General features: G+C 43.6%; 1 protein-coding gene across 7 annotated transcripts in view; it reads right to left on the reverse strand.

Annotated features, from left to right (window-relative positions):
* The window catches only part of EPS8 (EGFR pathway substrate 8, signaling adaptor), a 790402-nt gene that overhangs the window by 509101 nt on the left and 263971 nt on the right, over positions 1–17330 (reverse strand). For all 7 annotated transcript variants that reach the window (XM_069228470.1, XM_069228468.1, XM_069228462.1 and 4 more), the window contains one exon: positions 974–1093. The gene's annotated coding sequence lies outside the window, so the exon portion shown is untranslated. The remainder of the gene's footprint in view (positions 1–973; positions 1094–17330) is intronic.

Consider the following 17330-nt stretch of genomic DNA (forward strand, 5'->3'; position numbering starts at 1 on the left):
ATTCAAAGGTTTATTTTTCTTGTGATCTGATTTGCAAAGAAATGATCATTTTGCTCACACCAGAATGAGTTTGCAGTATTGCTAATTTCCTTTGTAAGAATTCTGTATAAGAACCTTTTGATTTGGGGGTAAGCCAAAAGACTTTCCTATTCTACTTTGGATGATGCTCCCCACAATCATTCTAATTTTGCTGATAATTGGAACGTAGAATATTTTCTGATTTTACATACTCTTTAAAACTTTGCATCTGAGAGCCTTCATAGCATTGACCCTGAACCACCTATTTTTTTTATTTTTGTAATAAAACCATTTACATTTTCATTGATCTACAACTCAAATATTAAGTGGACACTACTACTTAATAAGCTGTTTTACTCTGCTAATTTGAGGCTCAGAAAGGTGCCTCAACAAGGGGACACATTGGCTCATGAAACTGTGGTTTAACAAAGTCTCCAATCTAGTAAATTGTGGTAGAACTGAATGAGGTACATTTTGGGTGTCTCAAGTTTGGGTACAAGTTTTGTCCCCACAACAAAATGCAGTCTTTGACATATGTACATTTTTAAAAATATTGGAAACTTGTTGCTGCAGCAAGTTAGTGGTGTAATATTGGATGCAAGCGCAGAGCTACTGAAACAACAAAAATAAAAACAGTCTTTTTAAAACAACAGTTGGCAGAACAGTAAAAGCAAGGAGAAACACAAGACTGGCAAAAACTACCTCTAGCTACTCTTGAATTTCATTTGACCAAAATGTAAGAAGTTAAGCGTGCAGATGCTCGAAAACCTTCATCAACTAAAAGTCACGCAACACTGTTTTTTTTTTTTTGAGGGGGGGTGGCCGGTGTGAGAAAGGTTTTCAATATAAGGAAATGATAAATAAGCAAGTTCATTTAACAATGACAAATTCATAGAAAACTAATACAAGTATCACTCTACACCTTTCTTTTACACAGATGAAAAAATGTAATTACTTGTTTGCTGTAGTCTTGAGTGCTGTCTTAGCTAGTATAATCAGGACTTTGGTGAAGTTCCCATTTCCTTAATCCAAGTCAGTAAAGGAACACATTCACTGCCAGGAAAAAAAGTTGAACCTGAAAACAACAACAAAAGAACACCATGGCTTAAGGATCCTTTTATTGCAACTTATAATCACTACCTGGAATGTCTTCTGAAACAGTCAATATTTCCCAATAAGCTAGCATTAGTTCTGCAATTGAAGTGTGTCAAAACAAACATTTTATTGCACTAGTTTTAAAAATAATTCTACAGTCCCACTGCTTGAAATCACAAAACATTTTAGAAATGTATGTCAGGTAAATTTGATATTACAGGAGGATACCGCAAACTGGGCAGCTGGGTGACTTTTAGGAGTCATAGCTCTATCCATGCATAACTTATTTCATCTCAAGTTGGATTTGGGCCGGCCAGGTTGACAGTAGATTTACACTCCTCATCCATAACTAATGGTACTTTGCTATGTATGCAACTCCTTCAGTCAAACTTGTATGCAAACATCTGTTGTACAAAGTTGGAGACTTAAAATAACGTGCCATGATGAACCAATAAACACAATTAGGATCACCATTATAACCAAACACAATCGCAGACAAAAACAAAAAAAAAGTGACATTTCAAATATTAATCAACTAGCAGGCATTCAGGAATGAAGTCATGCTTATCAGGAACAGAAAGTTCATAAATATGAAAAAACTTTATTGACTGGTGAGCCATATGGCAGTAGATACTGCATGGTGATACTTTGATTTTATGTTTAAGCATCAACAGAAGAGTTTTTAGACACTGGGTCTTCTGCTCAAGATTCAAAAATCAAACTAAGGAAAACGGAACAATATATATTTTTTAAATCCATATTTCAAATGACTTCACATAAGGAACTGTGTCATGTTGGACATATCATACAAAATCAAAGTTGGAGTTTAACCAGTTAAAAAAAATAGCATTTTGGTTAGTTGCTTCGTGTTTCATTATCTTCATTAATACAGAATATTAGGCTGTAGTGAAACAAATACAGTTTGAGAGATTTCTTTTCATCAGCTTTCTAAATGATACCTCGATGGAGGCTAGCATTTGCACAAATGGTTAGGTTCAACCTTTAAATCAGAGCATGGTATTAGGTAAGGATGGCCTTTGTCATTCTTGCTATTCATTGTTTGTTTAATGTCCTTTCTGTAATGCTCAGGAAGCAAAGGTATAACTAAAGGAGATTCCTTTAAGAAAGTAAAAGTTAATATTTTTGCATATCCAGACAGCATTTTAAAGTATACAGCTCCCCCCACGGTAATCATATGGTAAACAGATTCCACGTGTTTAGTGCCAGTTTCCGCCTTTTGAGCTAAGGCCACTGGGATGAGGTAAGGGGCATTTGGCTGTTTACACTTGTGGATACAATGTGCAAACGCATGCAGGCTGAGCGTAGGAGATTACGGTCATGCGCAGCCCAGTAACAGACCACAGGTAGCCTGGCACAATGGGGACGGTGCATGATTAGGTATTCACCTGGGATAGGCCTCATGAAAGTAGTGTACACAATTATGGAAAGTCAGTGTGCTTTACTGTTTTAAACTGTACTGGCACCCCATTATTATAAACATAGGGAGGGAACTGCCTTACAGTTTAGTTTCACTTCCCCACGGCCTAAGGAGACCAATGACATCTTGAATCAGAGTGTAACCTGTGCGCGAGAACCAAATTTGTAACTTCCAAAATGATAACTGTACATCTTGTGGGTCATTCAGTTTCCATATTTTCCTGCCTCAGTTCGGGATCAGAGCTGAGTCCTTTTGTGAATCTGCTGTGCCCAGTAATTACCTTTTCTCCAGCAGCAGGAACAAAGGCCACCCCAACACAAAAGGAGAAATTAGCAATACTTCTCCAAACTACTGAGGAGGAAAGGGGTGGGGCAGAATTATCTGTATCAATCACCCAGCTGTCACACTGTACCAGGGATGGCCTTCTCAATCCCACAGAACAAGGGAGTGCACACAGAACTGTAGCCAACCAACTGGGAGCTCCTTTTGACATTCTAGTGTGCAGATCCCTGGCAGTGATGTCAGTGAGGGTGGATTTGAGACCCCAGGAGCTGCTGTGACTATTGGCTCCTGGATGATGCAATTTTGGATTGTCCCAACATGCTGTGCAAGTTGGATGGGACGGGGGTGGAGAGGTGATGTTGCACCCCAGGATTAGACAGGAATGCCTGTCTTATGGAGCCTTCCTATCCCCTTTATAAACTCTTGCACAGCGGAAAGAATCTCTCTTGCCTGCGGATTTCTACACATTGTACTGCCATAGAGAACTTGAAGGAGGAACCCCAGCCCCTAGTCAGGACCCAGTACACTGCTCAGATGCCCTCAGGACCAGTGGTTCTCTCCAAGGGCCAGTAAAGCTTCCAGTGTTGGAACTCACTTGATATGTTTGGTGACCCTTCAAGGGGGTCACCAGTGATTACACAATGTAGTCTATGGTATGTTCCATCTGACAATGAATATTTGTAAATGACTGCATATGATTTAGTACTGTGCGTGTGCAATAAATGTACTTATCCTTTTTCTAAAGAAAAAGTACTGACTGGACAATAATTTGAGTGTTATTATTGCGTGCCAGTGATTGGTGATTACTAGCCCACACCACCTCAATTAAGTAGGACTTGGACTGCTCCTTCACTACCCTGTGAGTCAAATACTAAAATAGGGGTGTTTTGTTCCCAGTATGGACAATTGTGGATGTGTTACTTGTGATGGCCACACAACTAATGGCCCAGTTTTCGACAGGGGTCCTTCCACTCAATAGCTTTTTTATGAAATATATGTTTTGGGGACGTTTTGCCACAAGTGGGGACCCCAAGTCAAAAACAATTAGTTTTGTGGTCTATCATCAATCTAATGTTTGAGCAATCCATCGTGCATGGTAGGAGGCGATTTTAATGTTACTTTTGAGCCTGTAGATAGCACAAATTTGGTGACCGAGGAGGAGGGTGAAGTTAGAGGCATACAATCACTCAATTCATCACCTTTGATACCTTTGCTTAGTGGGTGCTGTTCAGCGTCCTTTGCTAACGCTGTCCCATGGATTACGTGATTGTAGCAGTAGATGACATTATGATAAATATATATTGTGCATGTTTAAGAGGAATTCCCACAAAAGCAGGATCAATAATTTTCTGTTAGATATAGCACTGTGGGACAAAATGGTTGACTTTATCCCAGAACAGATAGCAACCATAAGGCTCCTTTATCTTGCCACAAACAAAATACTAATTATACTTATTCCAGAACATTGTGGCCACATATTGTTACACCTCCAAGTAGGGAATAACCGTAGGTCGATTAAATGGGCTACAGTTTTAGCTAATGACTAGTTTGGAAGAAATATTTTATACTTTCCCTTTGCCCACCTCCCGTGCCATGAAATCCTAATTATTGAGATTCATTGTTTTTTTTTCTGTTGACTAAAAATTAATTTTGTACAAGTTTTAAAACCCTCAGCCCTCAAAGAAATCCTAGGGCAACCTCTTGGTAATCCACAGGTTTGTTGTAAAGCTAGGGATTGTTGTAAAGCTAAATCTTCCCTGATAACAGCAATGATCTGGTTACCCCACTCTAATAGGCAATTCAAGAGTTCATTATACTAAATTACATCTAACCAAATGGAATTGGGATGAGGCTAACTGGACAGATCTCACTGAGGCATCCAAACGTACAGACATGTCCTCCTTCTGACATAATTGCTCAAGGCAGTGCCAAGGGTATTACCAATACTGATCATTACATTCAACCATCAACATGAGTTCAACATTTCACATATTTGAACTCTTGCACTGACTTAGCTGAAAGCAAACTTAATAATATAGGTCCAATCAAACTCTAACTGCAACTGATAAAATATACTTTTCCTTAGCTGATACATGTGCTGACAGTCTCCAAAATCCGGTAAGCCCCTGGCCCTGATAAGATCCCGGGTGACCTTTATCACTCAGATATTGTAGTCTGGGACCACTATATAATTTATTGATCAATTCATAAACGCAAGAGCGGACATTCTAGCCACTTGGCGAGGGACTGAAATTATCCCAATAAACAAAAAAGGGGGACTGATAGAGGTCTGCCTACCAACTACAGACCCTTTTACATGTTGGGCAGCCTAGAAAAGGTATTTTGTAGACAGCTCTTGTACAAGCTTCAGCAATGGATTTGCGAGTCAATCATATCAGCTTTCCAGGTTGTCTTTACAGCCAACGTTAGTGCAGTTGATCAAGCCCTCAGGTTGTTCCTTATTTTATAGCAATACAAAAGACTGATGAAAGATCACCTATCTATAGCTTTTGAGGGCTTGAGAGCAGGATTCAAACTTGTCCCGAGAGGGCTTCGGTGATACCGCAGGTCCATGGGCATTTCACCCCCACTCCTATAGTGAGTGGGTAAGCAGGTAAGGCCTGGAGATTAACTTTTCAAATGTTTTAATTATGATATGGACTATTACTACGATTCTTTTTTTTACTTTGCTCTAAAATAGCAATGTAAAATAATTTGTTTTAAAATGTACTTATTGTATTTTGCAATTTTTTTAATGGTATTATCCCAAAATATTTTTTAATATGTGTTAATGCAAACTGTTTAAGAAACCCTACAAAAATAAAACATTGTGCTGCATGGGTTACTAAAGAAATGTAAGTGCAATATGCCATCCCTTAAAAACTTTCAATACTGAGAAAATACATTTCTCTTATGTATGAATTTGTCATCTTAAAATAGTCATATGGTGAATATGTGTGGTCATCAATAATATGGTTTCATTCACAAACTGGAGTTTGTGGAAGAATGTTGAGCTATTGGGAAGGGATCCTTTGATATTGCAATTGTTTTTTTAAAAACGTTCCACATGATCTTAACATCTCTGGGTTTTATCAGACTTGTCTATTACTTTTAAATACTAAAACACCTTTAATTACTGTTTTACAAGCACAGTTTTTTAATAACTCCTAATAAACATAAGGCCATTTTAGCAAAACCTCTATACCGTAATTTATGACTATCCATAACGTTGCTTTAAATGATAAATAAATCCATTTCACTTCAAAGATAATATGTGTAGGAAAGGCCTCCTTTTTGCCCTGGTCACCCCCAAACGTTTTGGGAAGATACTGGTGGTTACTGACTCTTGGCTGTGCTCTGGGTACTGCTTACCAGTCCCAGGGCCAGTGCTCTATGTAAAGTGGATATGCAAATTAGGCAAATTATAAGTGGCAAAATTAACCTACCTATAAGTCCGTAGCATATGTGAGGGAATGCAGGTTTAGGGACCCCAACATAGGTAGTGCACCCATAGGTGCACTGCTGAGGTGCCCAGTGTCATTTTAAAGGCAGGCCTCCCTTGCTGTCTGCTTTTAAATTAAAGCTACATGCAAATTCGGCTTTGGAATTAAAAGTATTTCCAAAGTCTTAACCTTATTTTTACATAAATGTTACCCCTAAGGTGTGCCCTGTGAGACTCTAGAATTGGGTGCCATGTAACTATAAGCAGGGACCTTATAAAAATAGTTTTATAAGGCCTGGTGAGGTAAAATAGCCAAATTCGTTTTTCCTCATTGTAGTGAATGGCCTCCATAGGCTAGAATGGGGAGACTTTATTTTAATTTTAAATGTCCCCTTAAGTAACATATACCTCAAGTTTGTTATCAATTTAATTGTTATAATAAATCCCACAACCTCCAGTTGTTGGATTTAATATAACTTGTTCAGGTAAAGAGTTTTAAACTTTACCTGAAAAGTTGCCAAATTCAGCCCTGCAGTGTTTTTGCTGCTTTGCTCTGATTGGCCAGGCTGCCTTGATGCGGTGTGAAGTGGCCTGGCTCAACACAGATGTTTCTGGGGGAGGAGATCTTCCCTCAGCAGACGGGGAAGCAGGAAGGAGGTAGGGCTGCCAAACTTTTTTCAAAGGCAGGAAGGACATTTGGAGCATCCCAGCACCTTCCTCACATCCCGAAAACCCAGACAATTAGGTGGCCTCTTGAGTAGATTAGGAGAGGGCAGGAGAAGGGTATGTTTAGGAATTTTAGCCAAACCAGTGGGTGGGCTCAGCCAGATGTAACCTCCAAAAATCATTTTCAGCCATGATGGATTTTTGAGGAATGTTGCTCCCTGGGACTGACTTGTGCCACACTTCCCAGGAATTGGTCAGCACAGGGGGGAAGGACGCTGCACCTGATTGGAGAACCAGAACCCCCCTTTATTCACCCAGGAGCAAGGATAAAACTGGCAGACCTCCCCCCCCCACCTCAGATCCCTACAAGGAAGAACTACAGGAGAAGAAGGACTGCCTTGCTGGACCCCTGGCCTGCATCTGGACACTGCACTCTGGAGGGCTGCACCAGCTGCACACTTGGGCTTCACCACAAGTAGGACTTTGCCTGGCTTTAACTGGTTCAAGAAAGGAGTCCCTGTTTGCTACAGGTGAAAACTTGCTAACCAGAGTCCCATGCACCAATTCCTGAAGAAACCAACCAGCTGCCCACTGTCCAGTGGCCAAAAAGGAGTTTGTGCCAGGTGCATTCTGGGAGTTGCAGTCCGCACCCTCAAGGAGTATCTCAGAGCTTCTGGAACCGTGGGGTGAGCTGTGGACCTCAGAAGAACCTTAAAGGAACATCTGGAAGAATATCCAGAAGTTTGGAGAACTTTTTGAAAAAAGCTCCATAAAGGGACCGACCCGTTGCGGCAACTCTAGCTGGCTTGCCTCAACCTCGATCTGGCCTGACTTGCAGGTTTGTCCCGGTGAAGAAAATCTCCGAAAAGGCGATTAAATCCGAATGTAGGAAGTTGGCCGGGACCTTCCAGGTACTATATCTGAAGAGGGCTCCAGAGACGTCGGATCAAGATTCAGGTTTGCCTCGGTCGAAGGATTTTCATCTCGAAAAAAATACTAAGTCCAAAGGTAACAATCTCCACCAAGGGCTACTGTGACGCGTATCCGAGGAAGAGTTCCGGGAGGTCGGACTGGACTGGCGACGGTCCTGCTGAAGAAAATCTTCACGAAAACAACTAAGTCCGAAGGTAATCTTTTTACCGAAGCCTCCCACGAGCTGTAGCCGAGCAGGGCTCCATCGCGGTCGGCCTCAAACTTTGATTTTGCCCTGGTCGAGGTGCGACCAGATGACCAGATTGGCGCTATTCGTTTCTAAGAGCTAAAAAGCATTAATTCTTTAAAAATTCATAGTTATGGTTCCCTTAATCCGATTTTATTTGTTTTGGTGTCATTTTAAAGCTAAAATTATTTCCGATCTTTATAATTTGCTTTTGGACTGTTTCTCTGTTATATTCAATTACTGTTTTGTGATATCTGAATGCTTTACGCTTTGTCTCCTAAGTTAAACCTTGTCACTCGTTGCCAAGCTACCAAGGGTTGAGCTAGGTTTAATTTACTGAGACCTAACTGGACCTGGGTGGAGGTTAGTGGCCTAGTGCTAAGTGTAGGTACTTACCTGCCCTTACCAATAACCCATTTTCCAACACTATGCTGCACATGCCATGTTGGACACTGCATGTGATTGGAAACTTGATCTTGAAAGTGATTAGCCTATTGAAACATGGGACAACATCTGGGATACATTAAATAAGTTGTTAACATTCACAAACCTCTAAACCCATTAGTATTACTCAAACAGTATTTTGTAACAGACTCTTCTAACCTTGCCTTAAACTACACACAATTTAGAGTTCTCAAAATTCTAGTTGGTGGTCATGTAACTTAATGGAGGGTAACTTATTAGATACATAGGTTTGTGTACGAATCTTATCCATTGTTAGAAATTGGTTTGTAGTAATATATGGCAAGGTGAAAACACTAGCACCCAAAGCTTTTCAACTTATGAGATATATAAATAAAAATCTATAACCAACTAGTAATTGTAGTTAGGATGATGCTTCCATAGAAAAAGCATTTTTTGACATGCCTGCATCTTTGGTGCTGTTTGAGGAATCTCCACAAAATGTTCCCTAAAAAGTGTGCTGGTAAGTCTTGTTGCGCATGTAAAGTTTCGGCGGTGATCCGTCAAGCGTAGGGGAAAGAAAACCGGGGCAGTAAAAAGGTGCATTTCTCATGTTAACTCCCTTAGGAGTTTTGAACACAACTAAAACCCAAACCACTGGACGGAATTACACCAAAATTCAGCAGAAAGTTGGTTTTTGGTCTGCAGATTATGCTTTTTTTGTTATTTGGTGTAAATCCGTTTAGCAGTATAGGAGCAATTACAGGAAATCCAAAATTGTATACCTGGGTGGAACCTAAGCACAGATCTCATGGTGAGATCCGATTGGCTGTCACCACTTTAACTAGGAAGTGCTGGCACCCAAATTGGGACCAATATACAAGAGAGCACTTCACTGAGAAGCACTGTAATAAATGGCAGGTTTTGAAGGTCAGAAAAAGGAGAACATATAAAGGGTGATAAATTTAAGTTATAATTTAAATCATTTGTTGATGGTACCATACTAATTTTAGGAATTGTGGTGTGTTGTAAGGTGATTTCACCCTGCTGGGATTTCATGAACCATGTTTGATTAGATTTTTCTACGGATGGGATGGAATGTGCTCCAGGGGCAAAAATGAGAGCATATTTTCTGTAAATTCACACTATCTTTTTTCAGACATACGAGAATGATGTCCAACAGTCTCAGTAAGACATGAACTTCCAACAAGAGCAGGCTATCAGTTGATTCCGTTTGTTCTACTGCAGCCTCCCTGGGTGTTCCATAGAACAACTAGCTTGCTAACAGTCATATATCAAAAGTGTGGCACACCTAGAGCCATCTTGATTGAGTCAAACTGGTAAAACTTAAAACATTTAATTTAGAAAGGAACAAAATGAAGGGGTTCATTTTGTCATAGAAATTATTGTTAGTGCTGTAAGTGAAACCGCCTTTACAACACAGGCTGAAACCCACAAGCCATTACCACGCAGGCTTAACTATGCAACATTTCCATGCATGCTATTACCACACATGCCTTTACAAGGAGAGAGAGACAGAGAGAGATATGGGTAAAGTCATTTTTAGGTTTTAGTGGGAGTGTGGGTTTTTGTGTGGCTGTTTTTTTAGGGTGGGTGTGGGTTTTTGGGTAGCAAGAGTAATTTTAGGGTTTAGGGGGAGTATGGGTTTTTTAGGTGGCAAGGGAATTTTTTGGGTTTAGGGTGGGTATGGGGTTTTGGGTGACAAATGTAATTTTAGGGTGGATATGGGTTTTTGGGTATCATGGGTAATATTATGGTTTAGGTTGGGTATTGTATTTTAGGCAAGGGTAAATGTAGGCTTTGGCATGGGTATGTGGTTTTGGGTGTCAAGAGAATTTTAAGGGATTAGGGTGGGTATGGACTTTAAGGTGGTTTAGGGTGAGTATGGATTTTTGGGTGGTTAGGGTTTTGGGTGTGGGAGGTGGATGGATTAACGTATAGTACTTGAAATTACTTTACATTATAAAACAGATTCTTTTGTTTGTTTTTTTTAAACAAAAACAAAGGTTAAAGGGATTTTACAGTTAGCCTCACATTTTAAACATACAAAACCATAGAATTTCAGCTACTGGAGTTAGTTAGTTGAAGTAACTGTAACTCATGCCCTAAGGTAACCTTAACTCGCCCCCTTGCCATGCACTGCTAATTGCCAAATTACCAGATAATACAGCACTCATGACACCTTTTAGAACACCACTGCTAATGTTAGTTTAACATTTGCAGTAAAATTATTGCTGAGATAACGGTGCATACATACATATACATGAGACTATGCTCTAAGAAAAAATAAATTATGTGTCATATTGCAGCACAAAAAGTACTTCACAACAGTTTAGGGAAATAGGTAATATTTATCTGAATACAATTTGACCAAAACAACAAAAAAACAATATGCACAAGTCAAGATATCACTCTTTAAAAGGTTTAAAAGAGTCTCAATCCTTACGAATCAGTGGTTTTATCCTTTTAACACACAGTACCTAGGATGAGTCCAAAATAATGCACTGGAGGCGCAGAGAAGATGCGTTGAAAAATAAGGCACTGCATCAGAAGTTATGACATGCAACAGACAATGCATACTTTCTTTCCAAGCTGCAAGGTGATGCGTCAATTTCCAGGATCGCAGCCTTGGTTCCTCACTGCGATGCAGGGATATTTTGACACCCAGGGACGATGCTTTGAAAATCCTTGATGTGCTGGTAAGGAGAAGCAGGCACTGCATCAATCCGGTAGGTGAAAATGTGATTTTTCAGCCACAAGGCAGGCGCTGCGTCAATTTCTGCAGGCATTGTGTAAATTTTCCAACACATTGGAGATTTTCTTCTCTTTGGTGAAGTATTTGTGGCCCTGAGACTTCAGAACAGGAGTCAAGCTCAATCCAAGTTCTTGTGGGGAAGGCAGAGTCCTTCCAGTAGAGTCAGCAGCCACTTGGGAGCAGGGCAACAAGCAGGGCAGAAGTCGTTCCAGCAAAGCAGTCCAGATAAGTGCTTTAGGCAGCCAGGCAGTCCCTCTGGCAGAGTTCAGTTGTAGATCCAGAAGTGCCTGGTTTGGTGGGGTCAGGGCTACTCTTTTCAGATCATAATCTACAGGCAGTTTTCATGGTGGCCTATGAGAAGAGCAGGCCTCACAGTAGTGAGAACAAATTTGTGAGTTTTTCACTACCAGGACAGGGTAGTGTTAAGCATTTGTTGTACACACGCAGGCAATAAATGAGGAACACACACTCAAAGGCTTAACTCCAGGCCAATAGTTTTTATATAGAAAAATATATTTTCTTAATTTATTTTTAGAACCACAAGTTCAAGATTTGAAGTAAATACATAAAATGCAAGGTACTCCACACAGGTACGTTAGGAACTTTGAATTAGAGCAATAACATATACAGTTTTTGTTCAAATGGCAATAAGCTATTTTAAAAGTAGACAGTGCAAAAAATCAACAGTTCCTGGGGGAGGTAAGTATTGGTTAGGTTGTGATGTAAGTAAGGCACTTACAAGTCTCAGTTCCTGATCATAGACAGCCCACCGTTGGGGGTTCAAGGCAACCCCAAAGTTACCACACCAGCAGCTCAGGGCCAGTCAGGTGCAGAGGTTAAAGAGGTGCCCAAAACACATAGGCGCCTATGGAGAACAGGGGTGCTCCGGTTCCAGTCTGCCAGCAGGTAAGTACCCGTGTCCTTGTGGGGGCAGACCAGGGGGGTTTTGTAGAGCACTGGGGGGGACACAAGCAGGCACACAAAACAAACCCTCAGTGGCACAGGGGCGGCCGGGTGCAGTGTGCAAAGCAGGCGTCAGGTTTTGTATAGGAAACAATGGAGGGGCCCGGGGGTCACTCTAGCAGTGCAGGCAGGCACAGGGGGGCTTCTCGGGCCAGCCACCATCTGGGCTAGGCAGAGGGTCGCCTGGGGGTCACTCCTGCACTGAGGTTCGGTTCCTTTCGGTCCTGGGGGCTGCAGGTGCAGTGCTTGGTCCAGGCATCAGGTCCCTTGTTACAGGCAGCCGCGGTCAAGGGGAGCCTCTGGATTCTCTCTGCAGGTGTCACTGTTGGGTCCAGGGGGTTCGTCTCGGGCTACTCCTGCCTGTGGTGTTGGTTCTCTGGATATCGAGCCGGGGGCGTCGGGTGCAGAGTGTGAAGTCTCATGCTTCCGGCGGGAAGAGTGAAGTCTTTAAAGTTGAAGAAAAGTTGCAAGTTTGTTGCAGGTTGTTAAACAGAGCAGCTGCTCACTTGAGTTTCTTGGTCATGGGGGACAGGGCAGTCCTCTGAGGCTTCAGAGGTCACTGGTCCCTGGTTGCAGGTTTTCGACTCAGGAGACAGGCCGGTAGGGCTGGGGCCAAAGCAGTTGTCGTCGTCCGTCGTCTCTGCAGGCTTGTAGGTCAACAGTCCTCCTTCTTTCTTCAGGTTGCAGGAATCTGATTTCCTGGGTTCAGGGTCGCCCCTAAATACTCAATTTAGGAGTGTGTTTAGGTCTGTAGGGCAGTAGTCAATGGCTACTGTCCTTGAGGGTCTACACCCTCTTGGGCACATCCCTATTTCTATTGGGGGAATCCTCCAAAACAAAGATGGAGGATTTCTAAAGGCAGGGGTCACTTCAGCTCAGGGCACCTTAGGGGTTGTCCTGACTGGTGGGTGACTCCTCCTTGTTTTTCTCATTATTTCCCCTGGACTTGCCGCCAAAAGTGGGGGCTGTGTCCAGGGGGCGGGCATCTCCACTAGCTGGAGTGCCCCGGGGGCATTGTAACACGAAGCCTGAGCCTTTGAGGCTCACTGCTAGGTGTTACAGTTCCTGCAGGGGGTAGGTGTGAAGCACCTCCACCCAGAGCAGGCTTTGTTTCTGGCCTCAGAGGGCACAAAGGCCCTCACCACATGGGGTCAGAAACTCGTCTCTCAGCAGCAGGCTGGCACAGACCAGTCAGTCCTCCACTGAAGGACTGGGTAAAATAAAGGGGGCATCTCAAAGATGCCCTCTGATTGCATTGTTTAATAAATCCAACACTGGCATCAGTGTGGATTTCTTATTCTGAGAAGTTTGATACCAAACTTCCCAGTATTCAGTGTAGCCATTATGGAGCTGTGGAGTTCGTTTTTAACAAACTCCCAGACCATATACTTAATATGGGCACACTGTACTTACAATGTCTAAGAATGGACTTAGACACTGTAGGGGCATATTGCTCCTGCAGCTATGCCCTCACCTGTGGTATAGTGCACCCTGCCTTAGGGTTGTAAGGCATGCTAGAGGGGTGACTTACCTATGCCACAGGCAGTATTTTGTGTGCATGGCATCGTGAGGGGGATGCCATGTCGACTTTGCCTTTTTCTCCCCACCAACACGCACAGTCTGCAATGGCAGTGCGCATGTCTTAGGTAAGGGGTCCCTTAGGGTGGCACAACATATGCTGCAGCCCTTATTGACCTTCTTCGGTCACAGGGCCCTTGGTACCACTGGTACCTTTTATAAGGGACTTATCTGTGTGCCAGGGATGTGCCAATTGTGGAACAATGGTACATTTTAAGTAAAAGAACACTGGTGCTGGGCCTGGTTAGCAGGGTCCCAGCACAATTCTCAGTCAAGTCAGCATCAATATCAGGCAAAAAGTGGGGGGTAACTGCACAGGGAGCCATTTTCCTACACCTGCCATTTACTTACATAGCACCCTGCCCTATCGGTTACTTAGGGAGTACCTTAGGGGTGATATATTTAGAAAAAGGGGGGTTTGAGGCTTGGTAAGTAGTTTTAAATGGCAAGTCGAAGTGACAGTGAAACTGCGCACACAAGCCTTGTAACGGCAGGCCTGAGACATGGATAAGGGGCTGCATATGTGAGTGCCACAATCAGTGCTGCAAGCCCACTTGTGGCATTTAATTTACAGGCCCTGGGCACCTCTGGGGAACTTTAATAGGGAGTTACAGGTACATTAAATATGCCACTTGGGTAGGAGCCAGTGTGACCCTCGTTTAGGGGGGAGAGCACATGCACTTTAGCACTGGTAAAGTGGGCAGTTGGAGTTTGGGGTCTCTGAACTCACAATTACAAAAAAAAAATATATATATTTTGGTAGAGTTGGTTTTTAGATTGTCTGTTTGAAATTGCCACTTTTAGAAAGTGGGCATTTTCCTGCTTAACCATTCTGTGCCTCTACCTGCCTGTGGAATCCACGTCTAGGTGAGACTGACAGTTGGGCTGTTTGTGAATTCGCCCTAGACAGTGACACAAAGGGAGCTTAGGTGCATTCTTCATATCCTGATGAGTCTTCCTGGGCTAGAGTGGGAAGGGAGGAACTGACATCTGCACCTGAAAGGGCTGTGCCTGTCCTCACACAATGCAGTGTCCAACCCCCGGCGTGTGTCTGGCACCAGGCCTGGGCAAGGCAGGATCTTGTGAACAACATAGACTTACCTTAAAAAGTATGCCTACTTCAAAGGCAGAAAAGAGTATAAGTAATGGACCTAAAACCCCAGACTTTTAGAACAAACCTCAGGTAAACACAACACCAAGAAGGCTAGCTGGTTCTTCCCCGCACTCCAGGACTCCAAGCGCACCTGCAGACAGCTAGAAAAATAGATGGAGAAACAGAAAATCCCACTATCACCTCATCAGATCCTCCAGGGCAGCCGCTCTGCAGAACCCTATCAATGCCACCACACACAACACCTAAGAACTTTTCAACATGGTCAAAGAATTCGCCAAACCCCAAGTAGAAGTGTGAACTTCCCTTCCCCCCCCACCCAATCGCAGGACTTCTGCGACAGATTAGCCACCTTGTTCCATCGTAAAATCAGGGACATCTATGATAGCTTTGGACCCCAAGACTGTCTGAACCTACTACGAAACCCTCCAGCTCAGATCTGCCGAACCCTGACGATCCTGCACTACTGGATTCCCCTCACCACAGACAGGACCCGCTCCATCATGAGCAGCATCCACTCCAGAGCCCCTACATTTTCAACAAAGCCAGCGCCTCAATTCCACCCGAGCTCCGCAACACCCCAAACTGCTCCTTGGAGAAGGCTACCTTGGAGACTGGAAGCACACTGAGATCCTCCCGCTCCTGAAGAAACCTACAGCCCATCCCATGGATCTCAAAAACTACCACCCTATCTCGCTGCTGCCTTTTCCAGCCAAGATAGTCGAAAAAGCCATCAACACACAGCTCCGCAAACACATTGAGGACAACAACATCCTAGATATCTCCCAATCAGGATTCAGGACCAACCATAGCACAGAGACCACCCTCCTGGTCACCACAGATGACATCTGCTTGACCCTCAACTGCAGCCAAACAGCAGCCCTCATCCTACTGGACCTATCGGCCACCTTTGACATGGTCTTCCATCACACCCTCTGCTCCAGACTCCATGCAGCAAGGCCTAACAGTGGATACGCTCCTTTCTGACTGGCAGAACACAAAATGTCAGACTCCGGCCCTACCTGTCAGAACCCAAGAAGATCAGCTGCGGAGTACCCCAGGGTTCCTCCTTGAGCCCCACACTTTTCAACCTCTACCCCATCTGTCCCCACTCGCATCCATCGTTAGGAGCCACGGACTGAACATCATCTTCTATGCCAATGACACCAAGCTGATCATCTCACTAACCAAAAACCCTACAACGGCCAAGAAGTACATGGAAGCCTTCACCGCCTGGATGAAGGAGAGCTGCCTCAAGCTCAACTCTGACAAGACAGACTCATCCTGGGACCCTCCACATCAGCCTGGGTTGACTCCTTGTGGCCGAACATACTAGGCAACCCCCACCCCTGCAAACCATGCACACAATCTCAGCTTCATCCTGGATTCATAGCTCTCCATGACCCGAGAAGTCACCTCTGCCTGTTTCCACACCCTCCGACTCCTCCGGAAGATCTTCAGGTGGATCCCAAATGACTGTCAGAAGACTGTAACCTACACCCTGGTCACCAGCAGACTCAACTACGGCAACGCCCTCTACGCCAGAACCACCAAGAAGAACTTGAAAAAACTACAACACATCCACAACGCCTCTGCCACACTCATCCTGAACGTCCCCCACTGTGAACCTGAGAGATTTCCTCTGGCTCCCCGTCGAGAAGAGAATCAACTTCAAACTCCTCGTCAACACATACAAAGCCCTCCACAACCTGGGACCCATCTACCTCAACCACCACGTCACCTTCTACTCCCTGCCAGACCTCGCTGCTCCTCCTAACAGGCACTTGCCACTGTACCCTGCAAATGGATGACCTCACCTACCACAAGGCAAAGAGCTGGAAAACCTGGCCTCTCCACTTTAGGCAGTCACTATTCCTACCTCAATTCATGAAGGATCTTAAGACCTGGCTCTTTCTCTGAAGCTCAGAGGTCTAATCCCACAGCACCTTGAGACCCTCACTGGTGAATAGTGCTCTTACAAACAGGAACCTCTGCCAAGGAGAAGAGCTGATAAGCTGGAGAAGGAGTACTTCCCCTTTGCTGCGTGTGCTTTGCTGGGTTGGCCTCCAGTTGCTGCTTCTGCCTTAAAGATGACAAAGACAGGACTTTTGCTGTGTATCTTGCTTGTGTAGTTCCTCCAAGGGCTTGAAGTAGAGCTTGCCTCCTGTTGGACACTTCTGGATCAAGAGGAACCTCTGCCAAGGAGAAGAGCTGATGAGCTGGGTGAGGTTTATTTCTCCTTTGCTGTGGGTGCTTTGCTGGGTTGGCTTGCAGTTGCTGCTTCTGCCTTAAAAATGACAAAGACCAGACTTTGCTGTGTATCTTGCTTGTGTAGTTTCTCCAAGAGCTTGAAGTAGAGCTTGCCTCATGTTAAAAGCCTCAGGGATATGAAAGACTTGT

The sequence above is a fragment of the Pleurodeles waltl genome, chromosome 4_1 (genome assembly GCF_031143425.1).
Source record: "Pleurodeles waltl isolate 20211129_DDA chromosome 4_1, aPleWal1.hap1.20221129, whole genome shotgun sequence".
Classification (NCBI taxonomy): Eukaryota; Metazoa; Chordata; class Amphibia; order Caudata; family Salamandridae; genus Pleurodeles; species Pleurodeles waltl.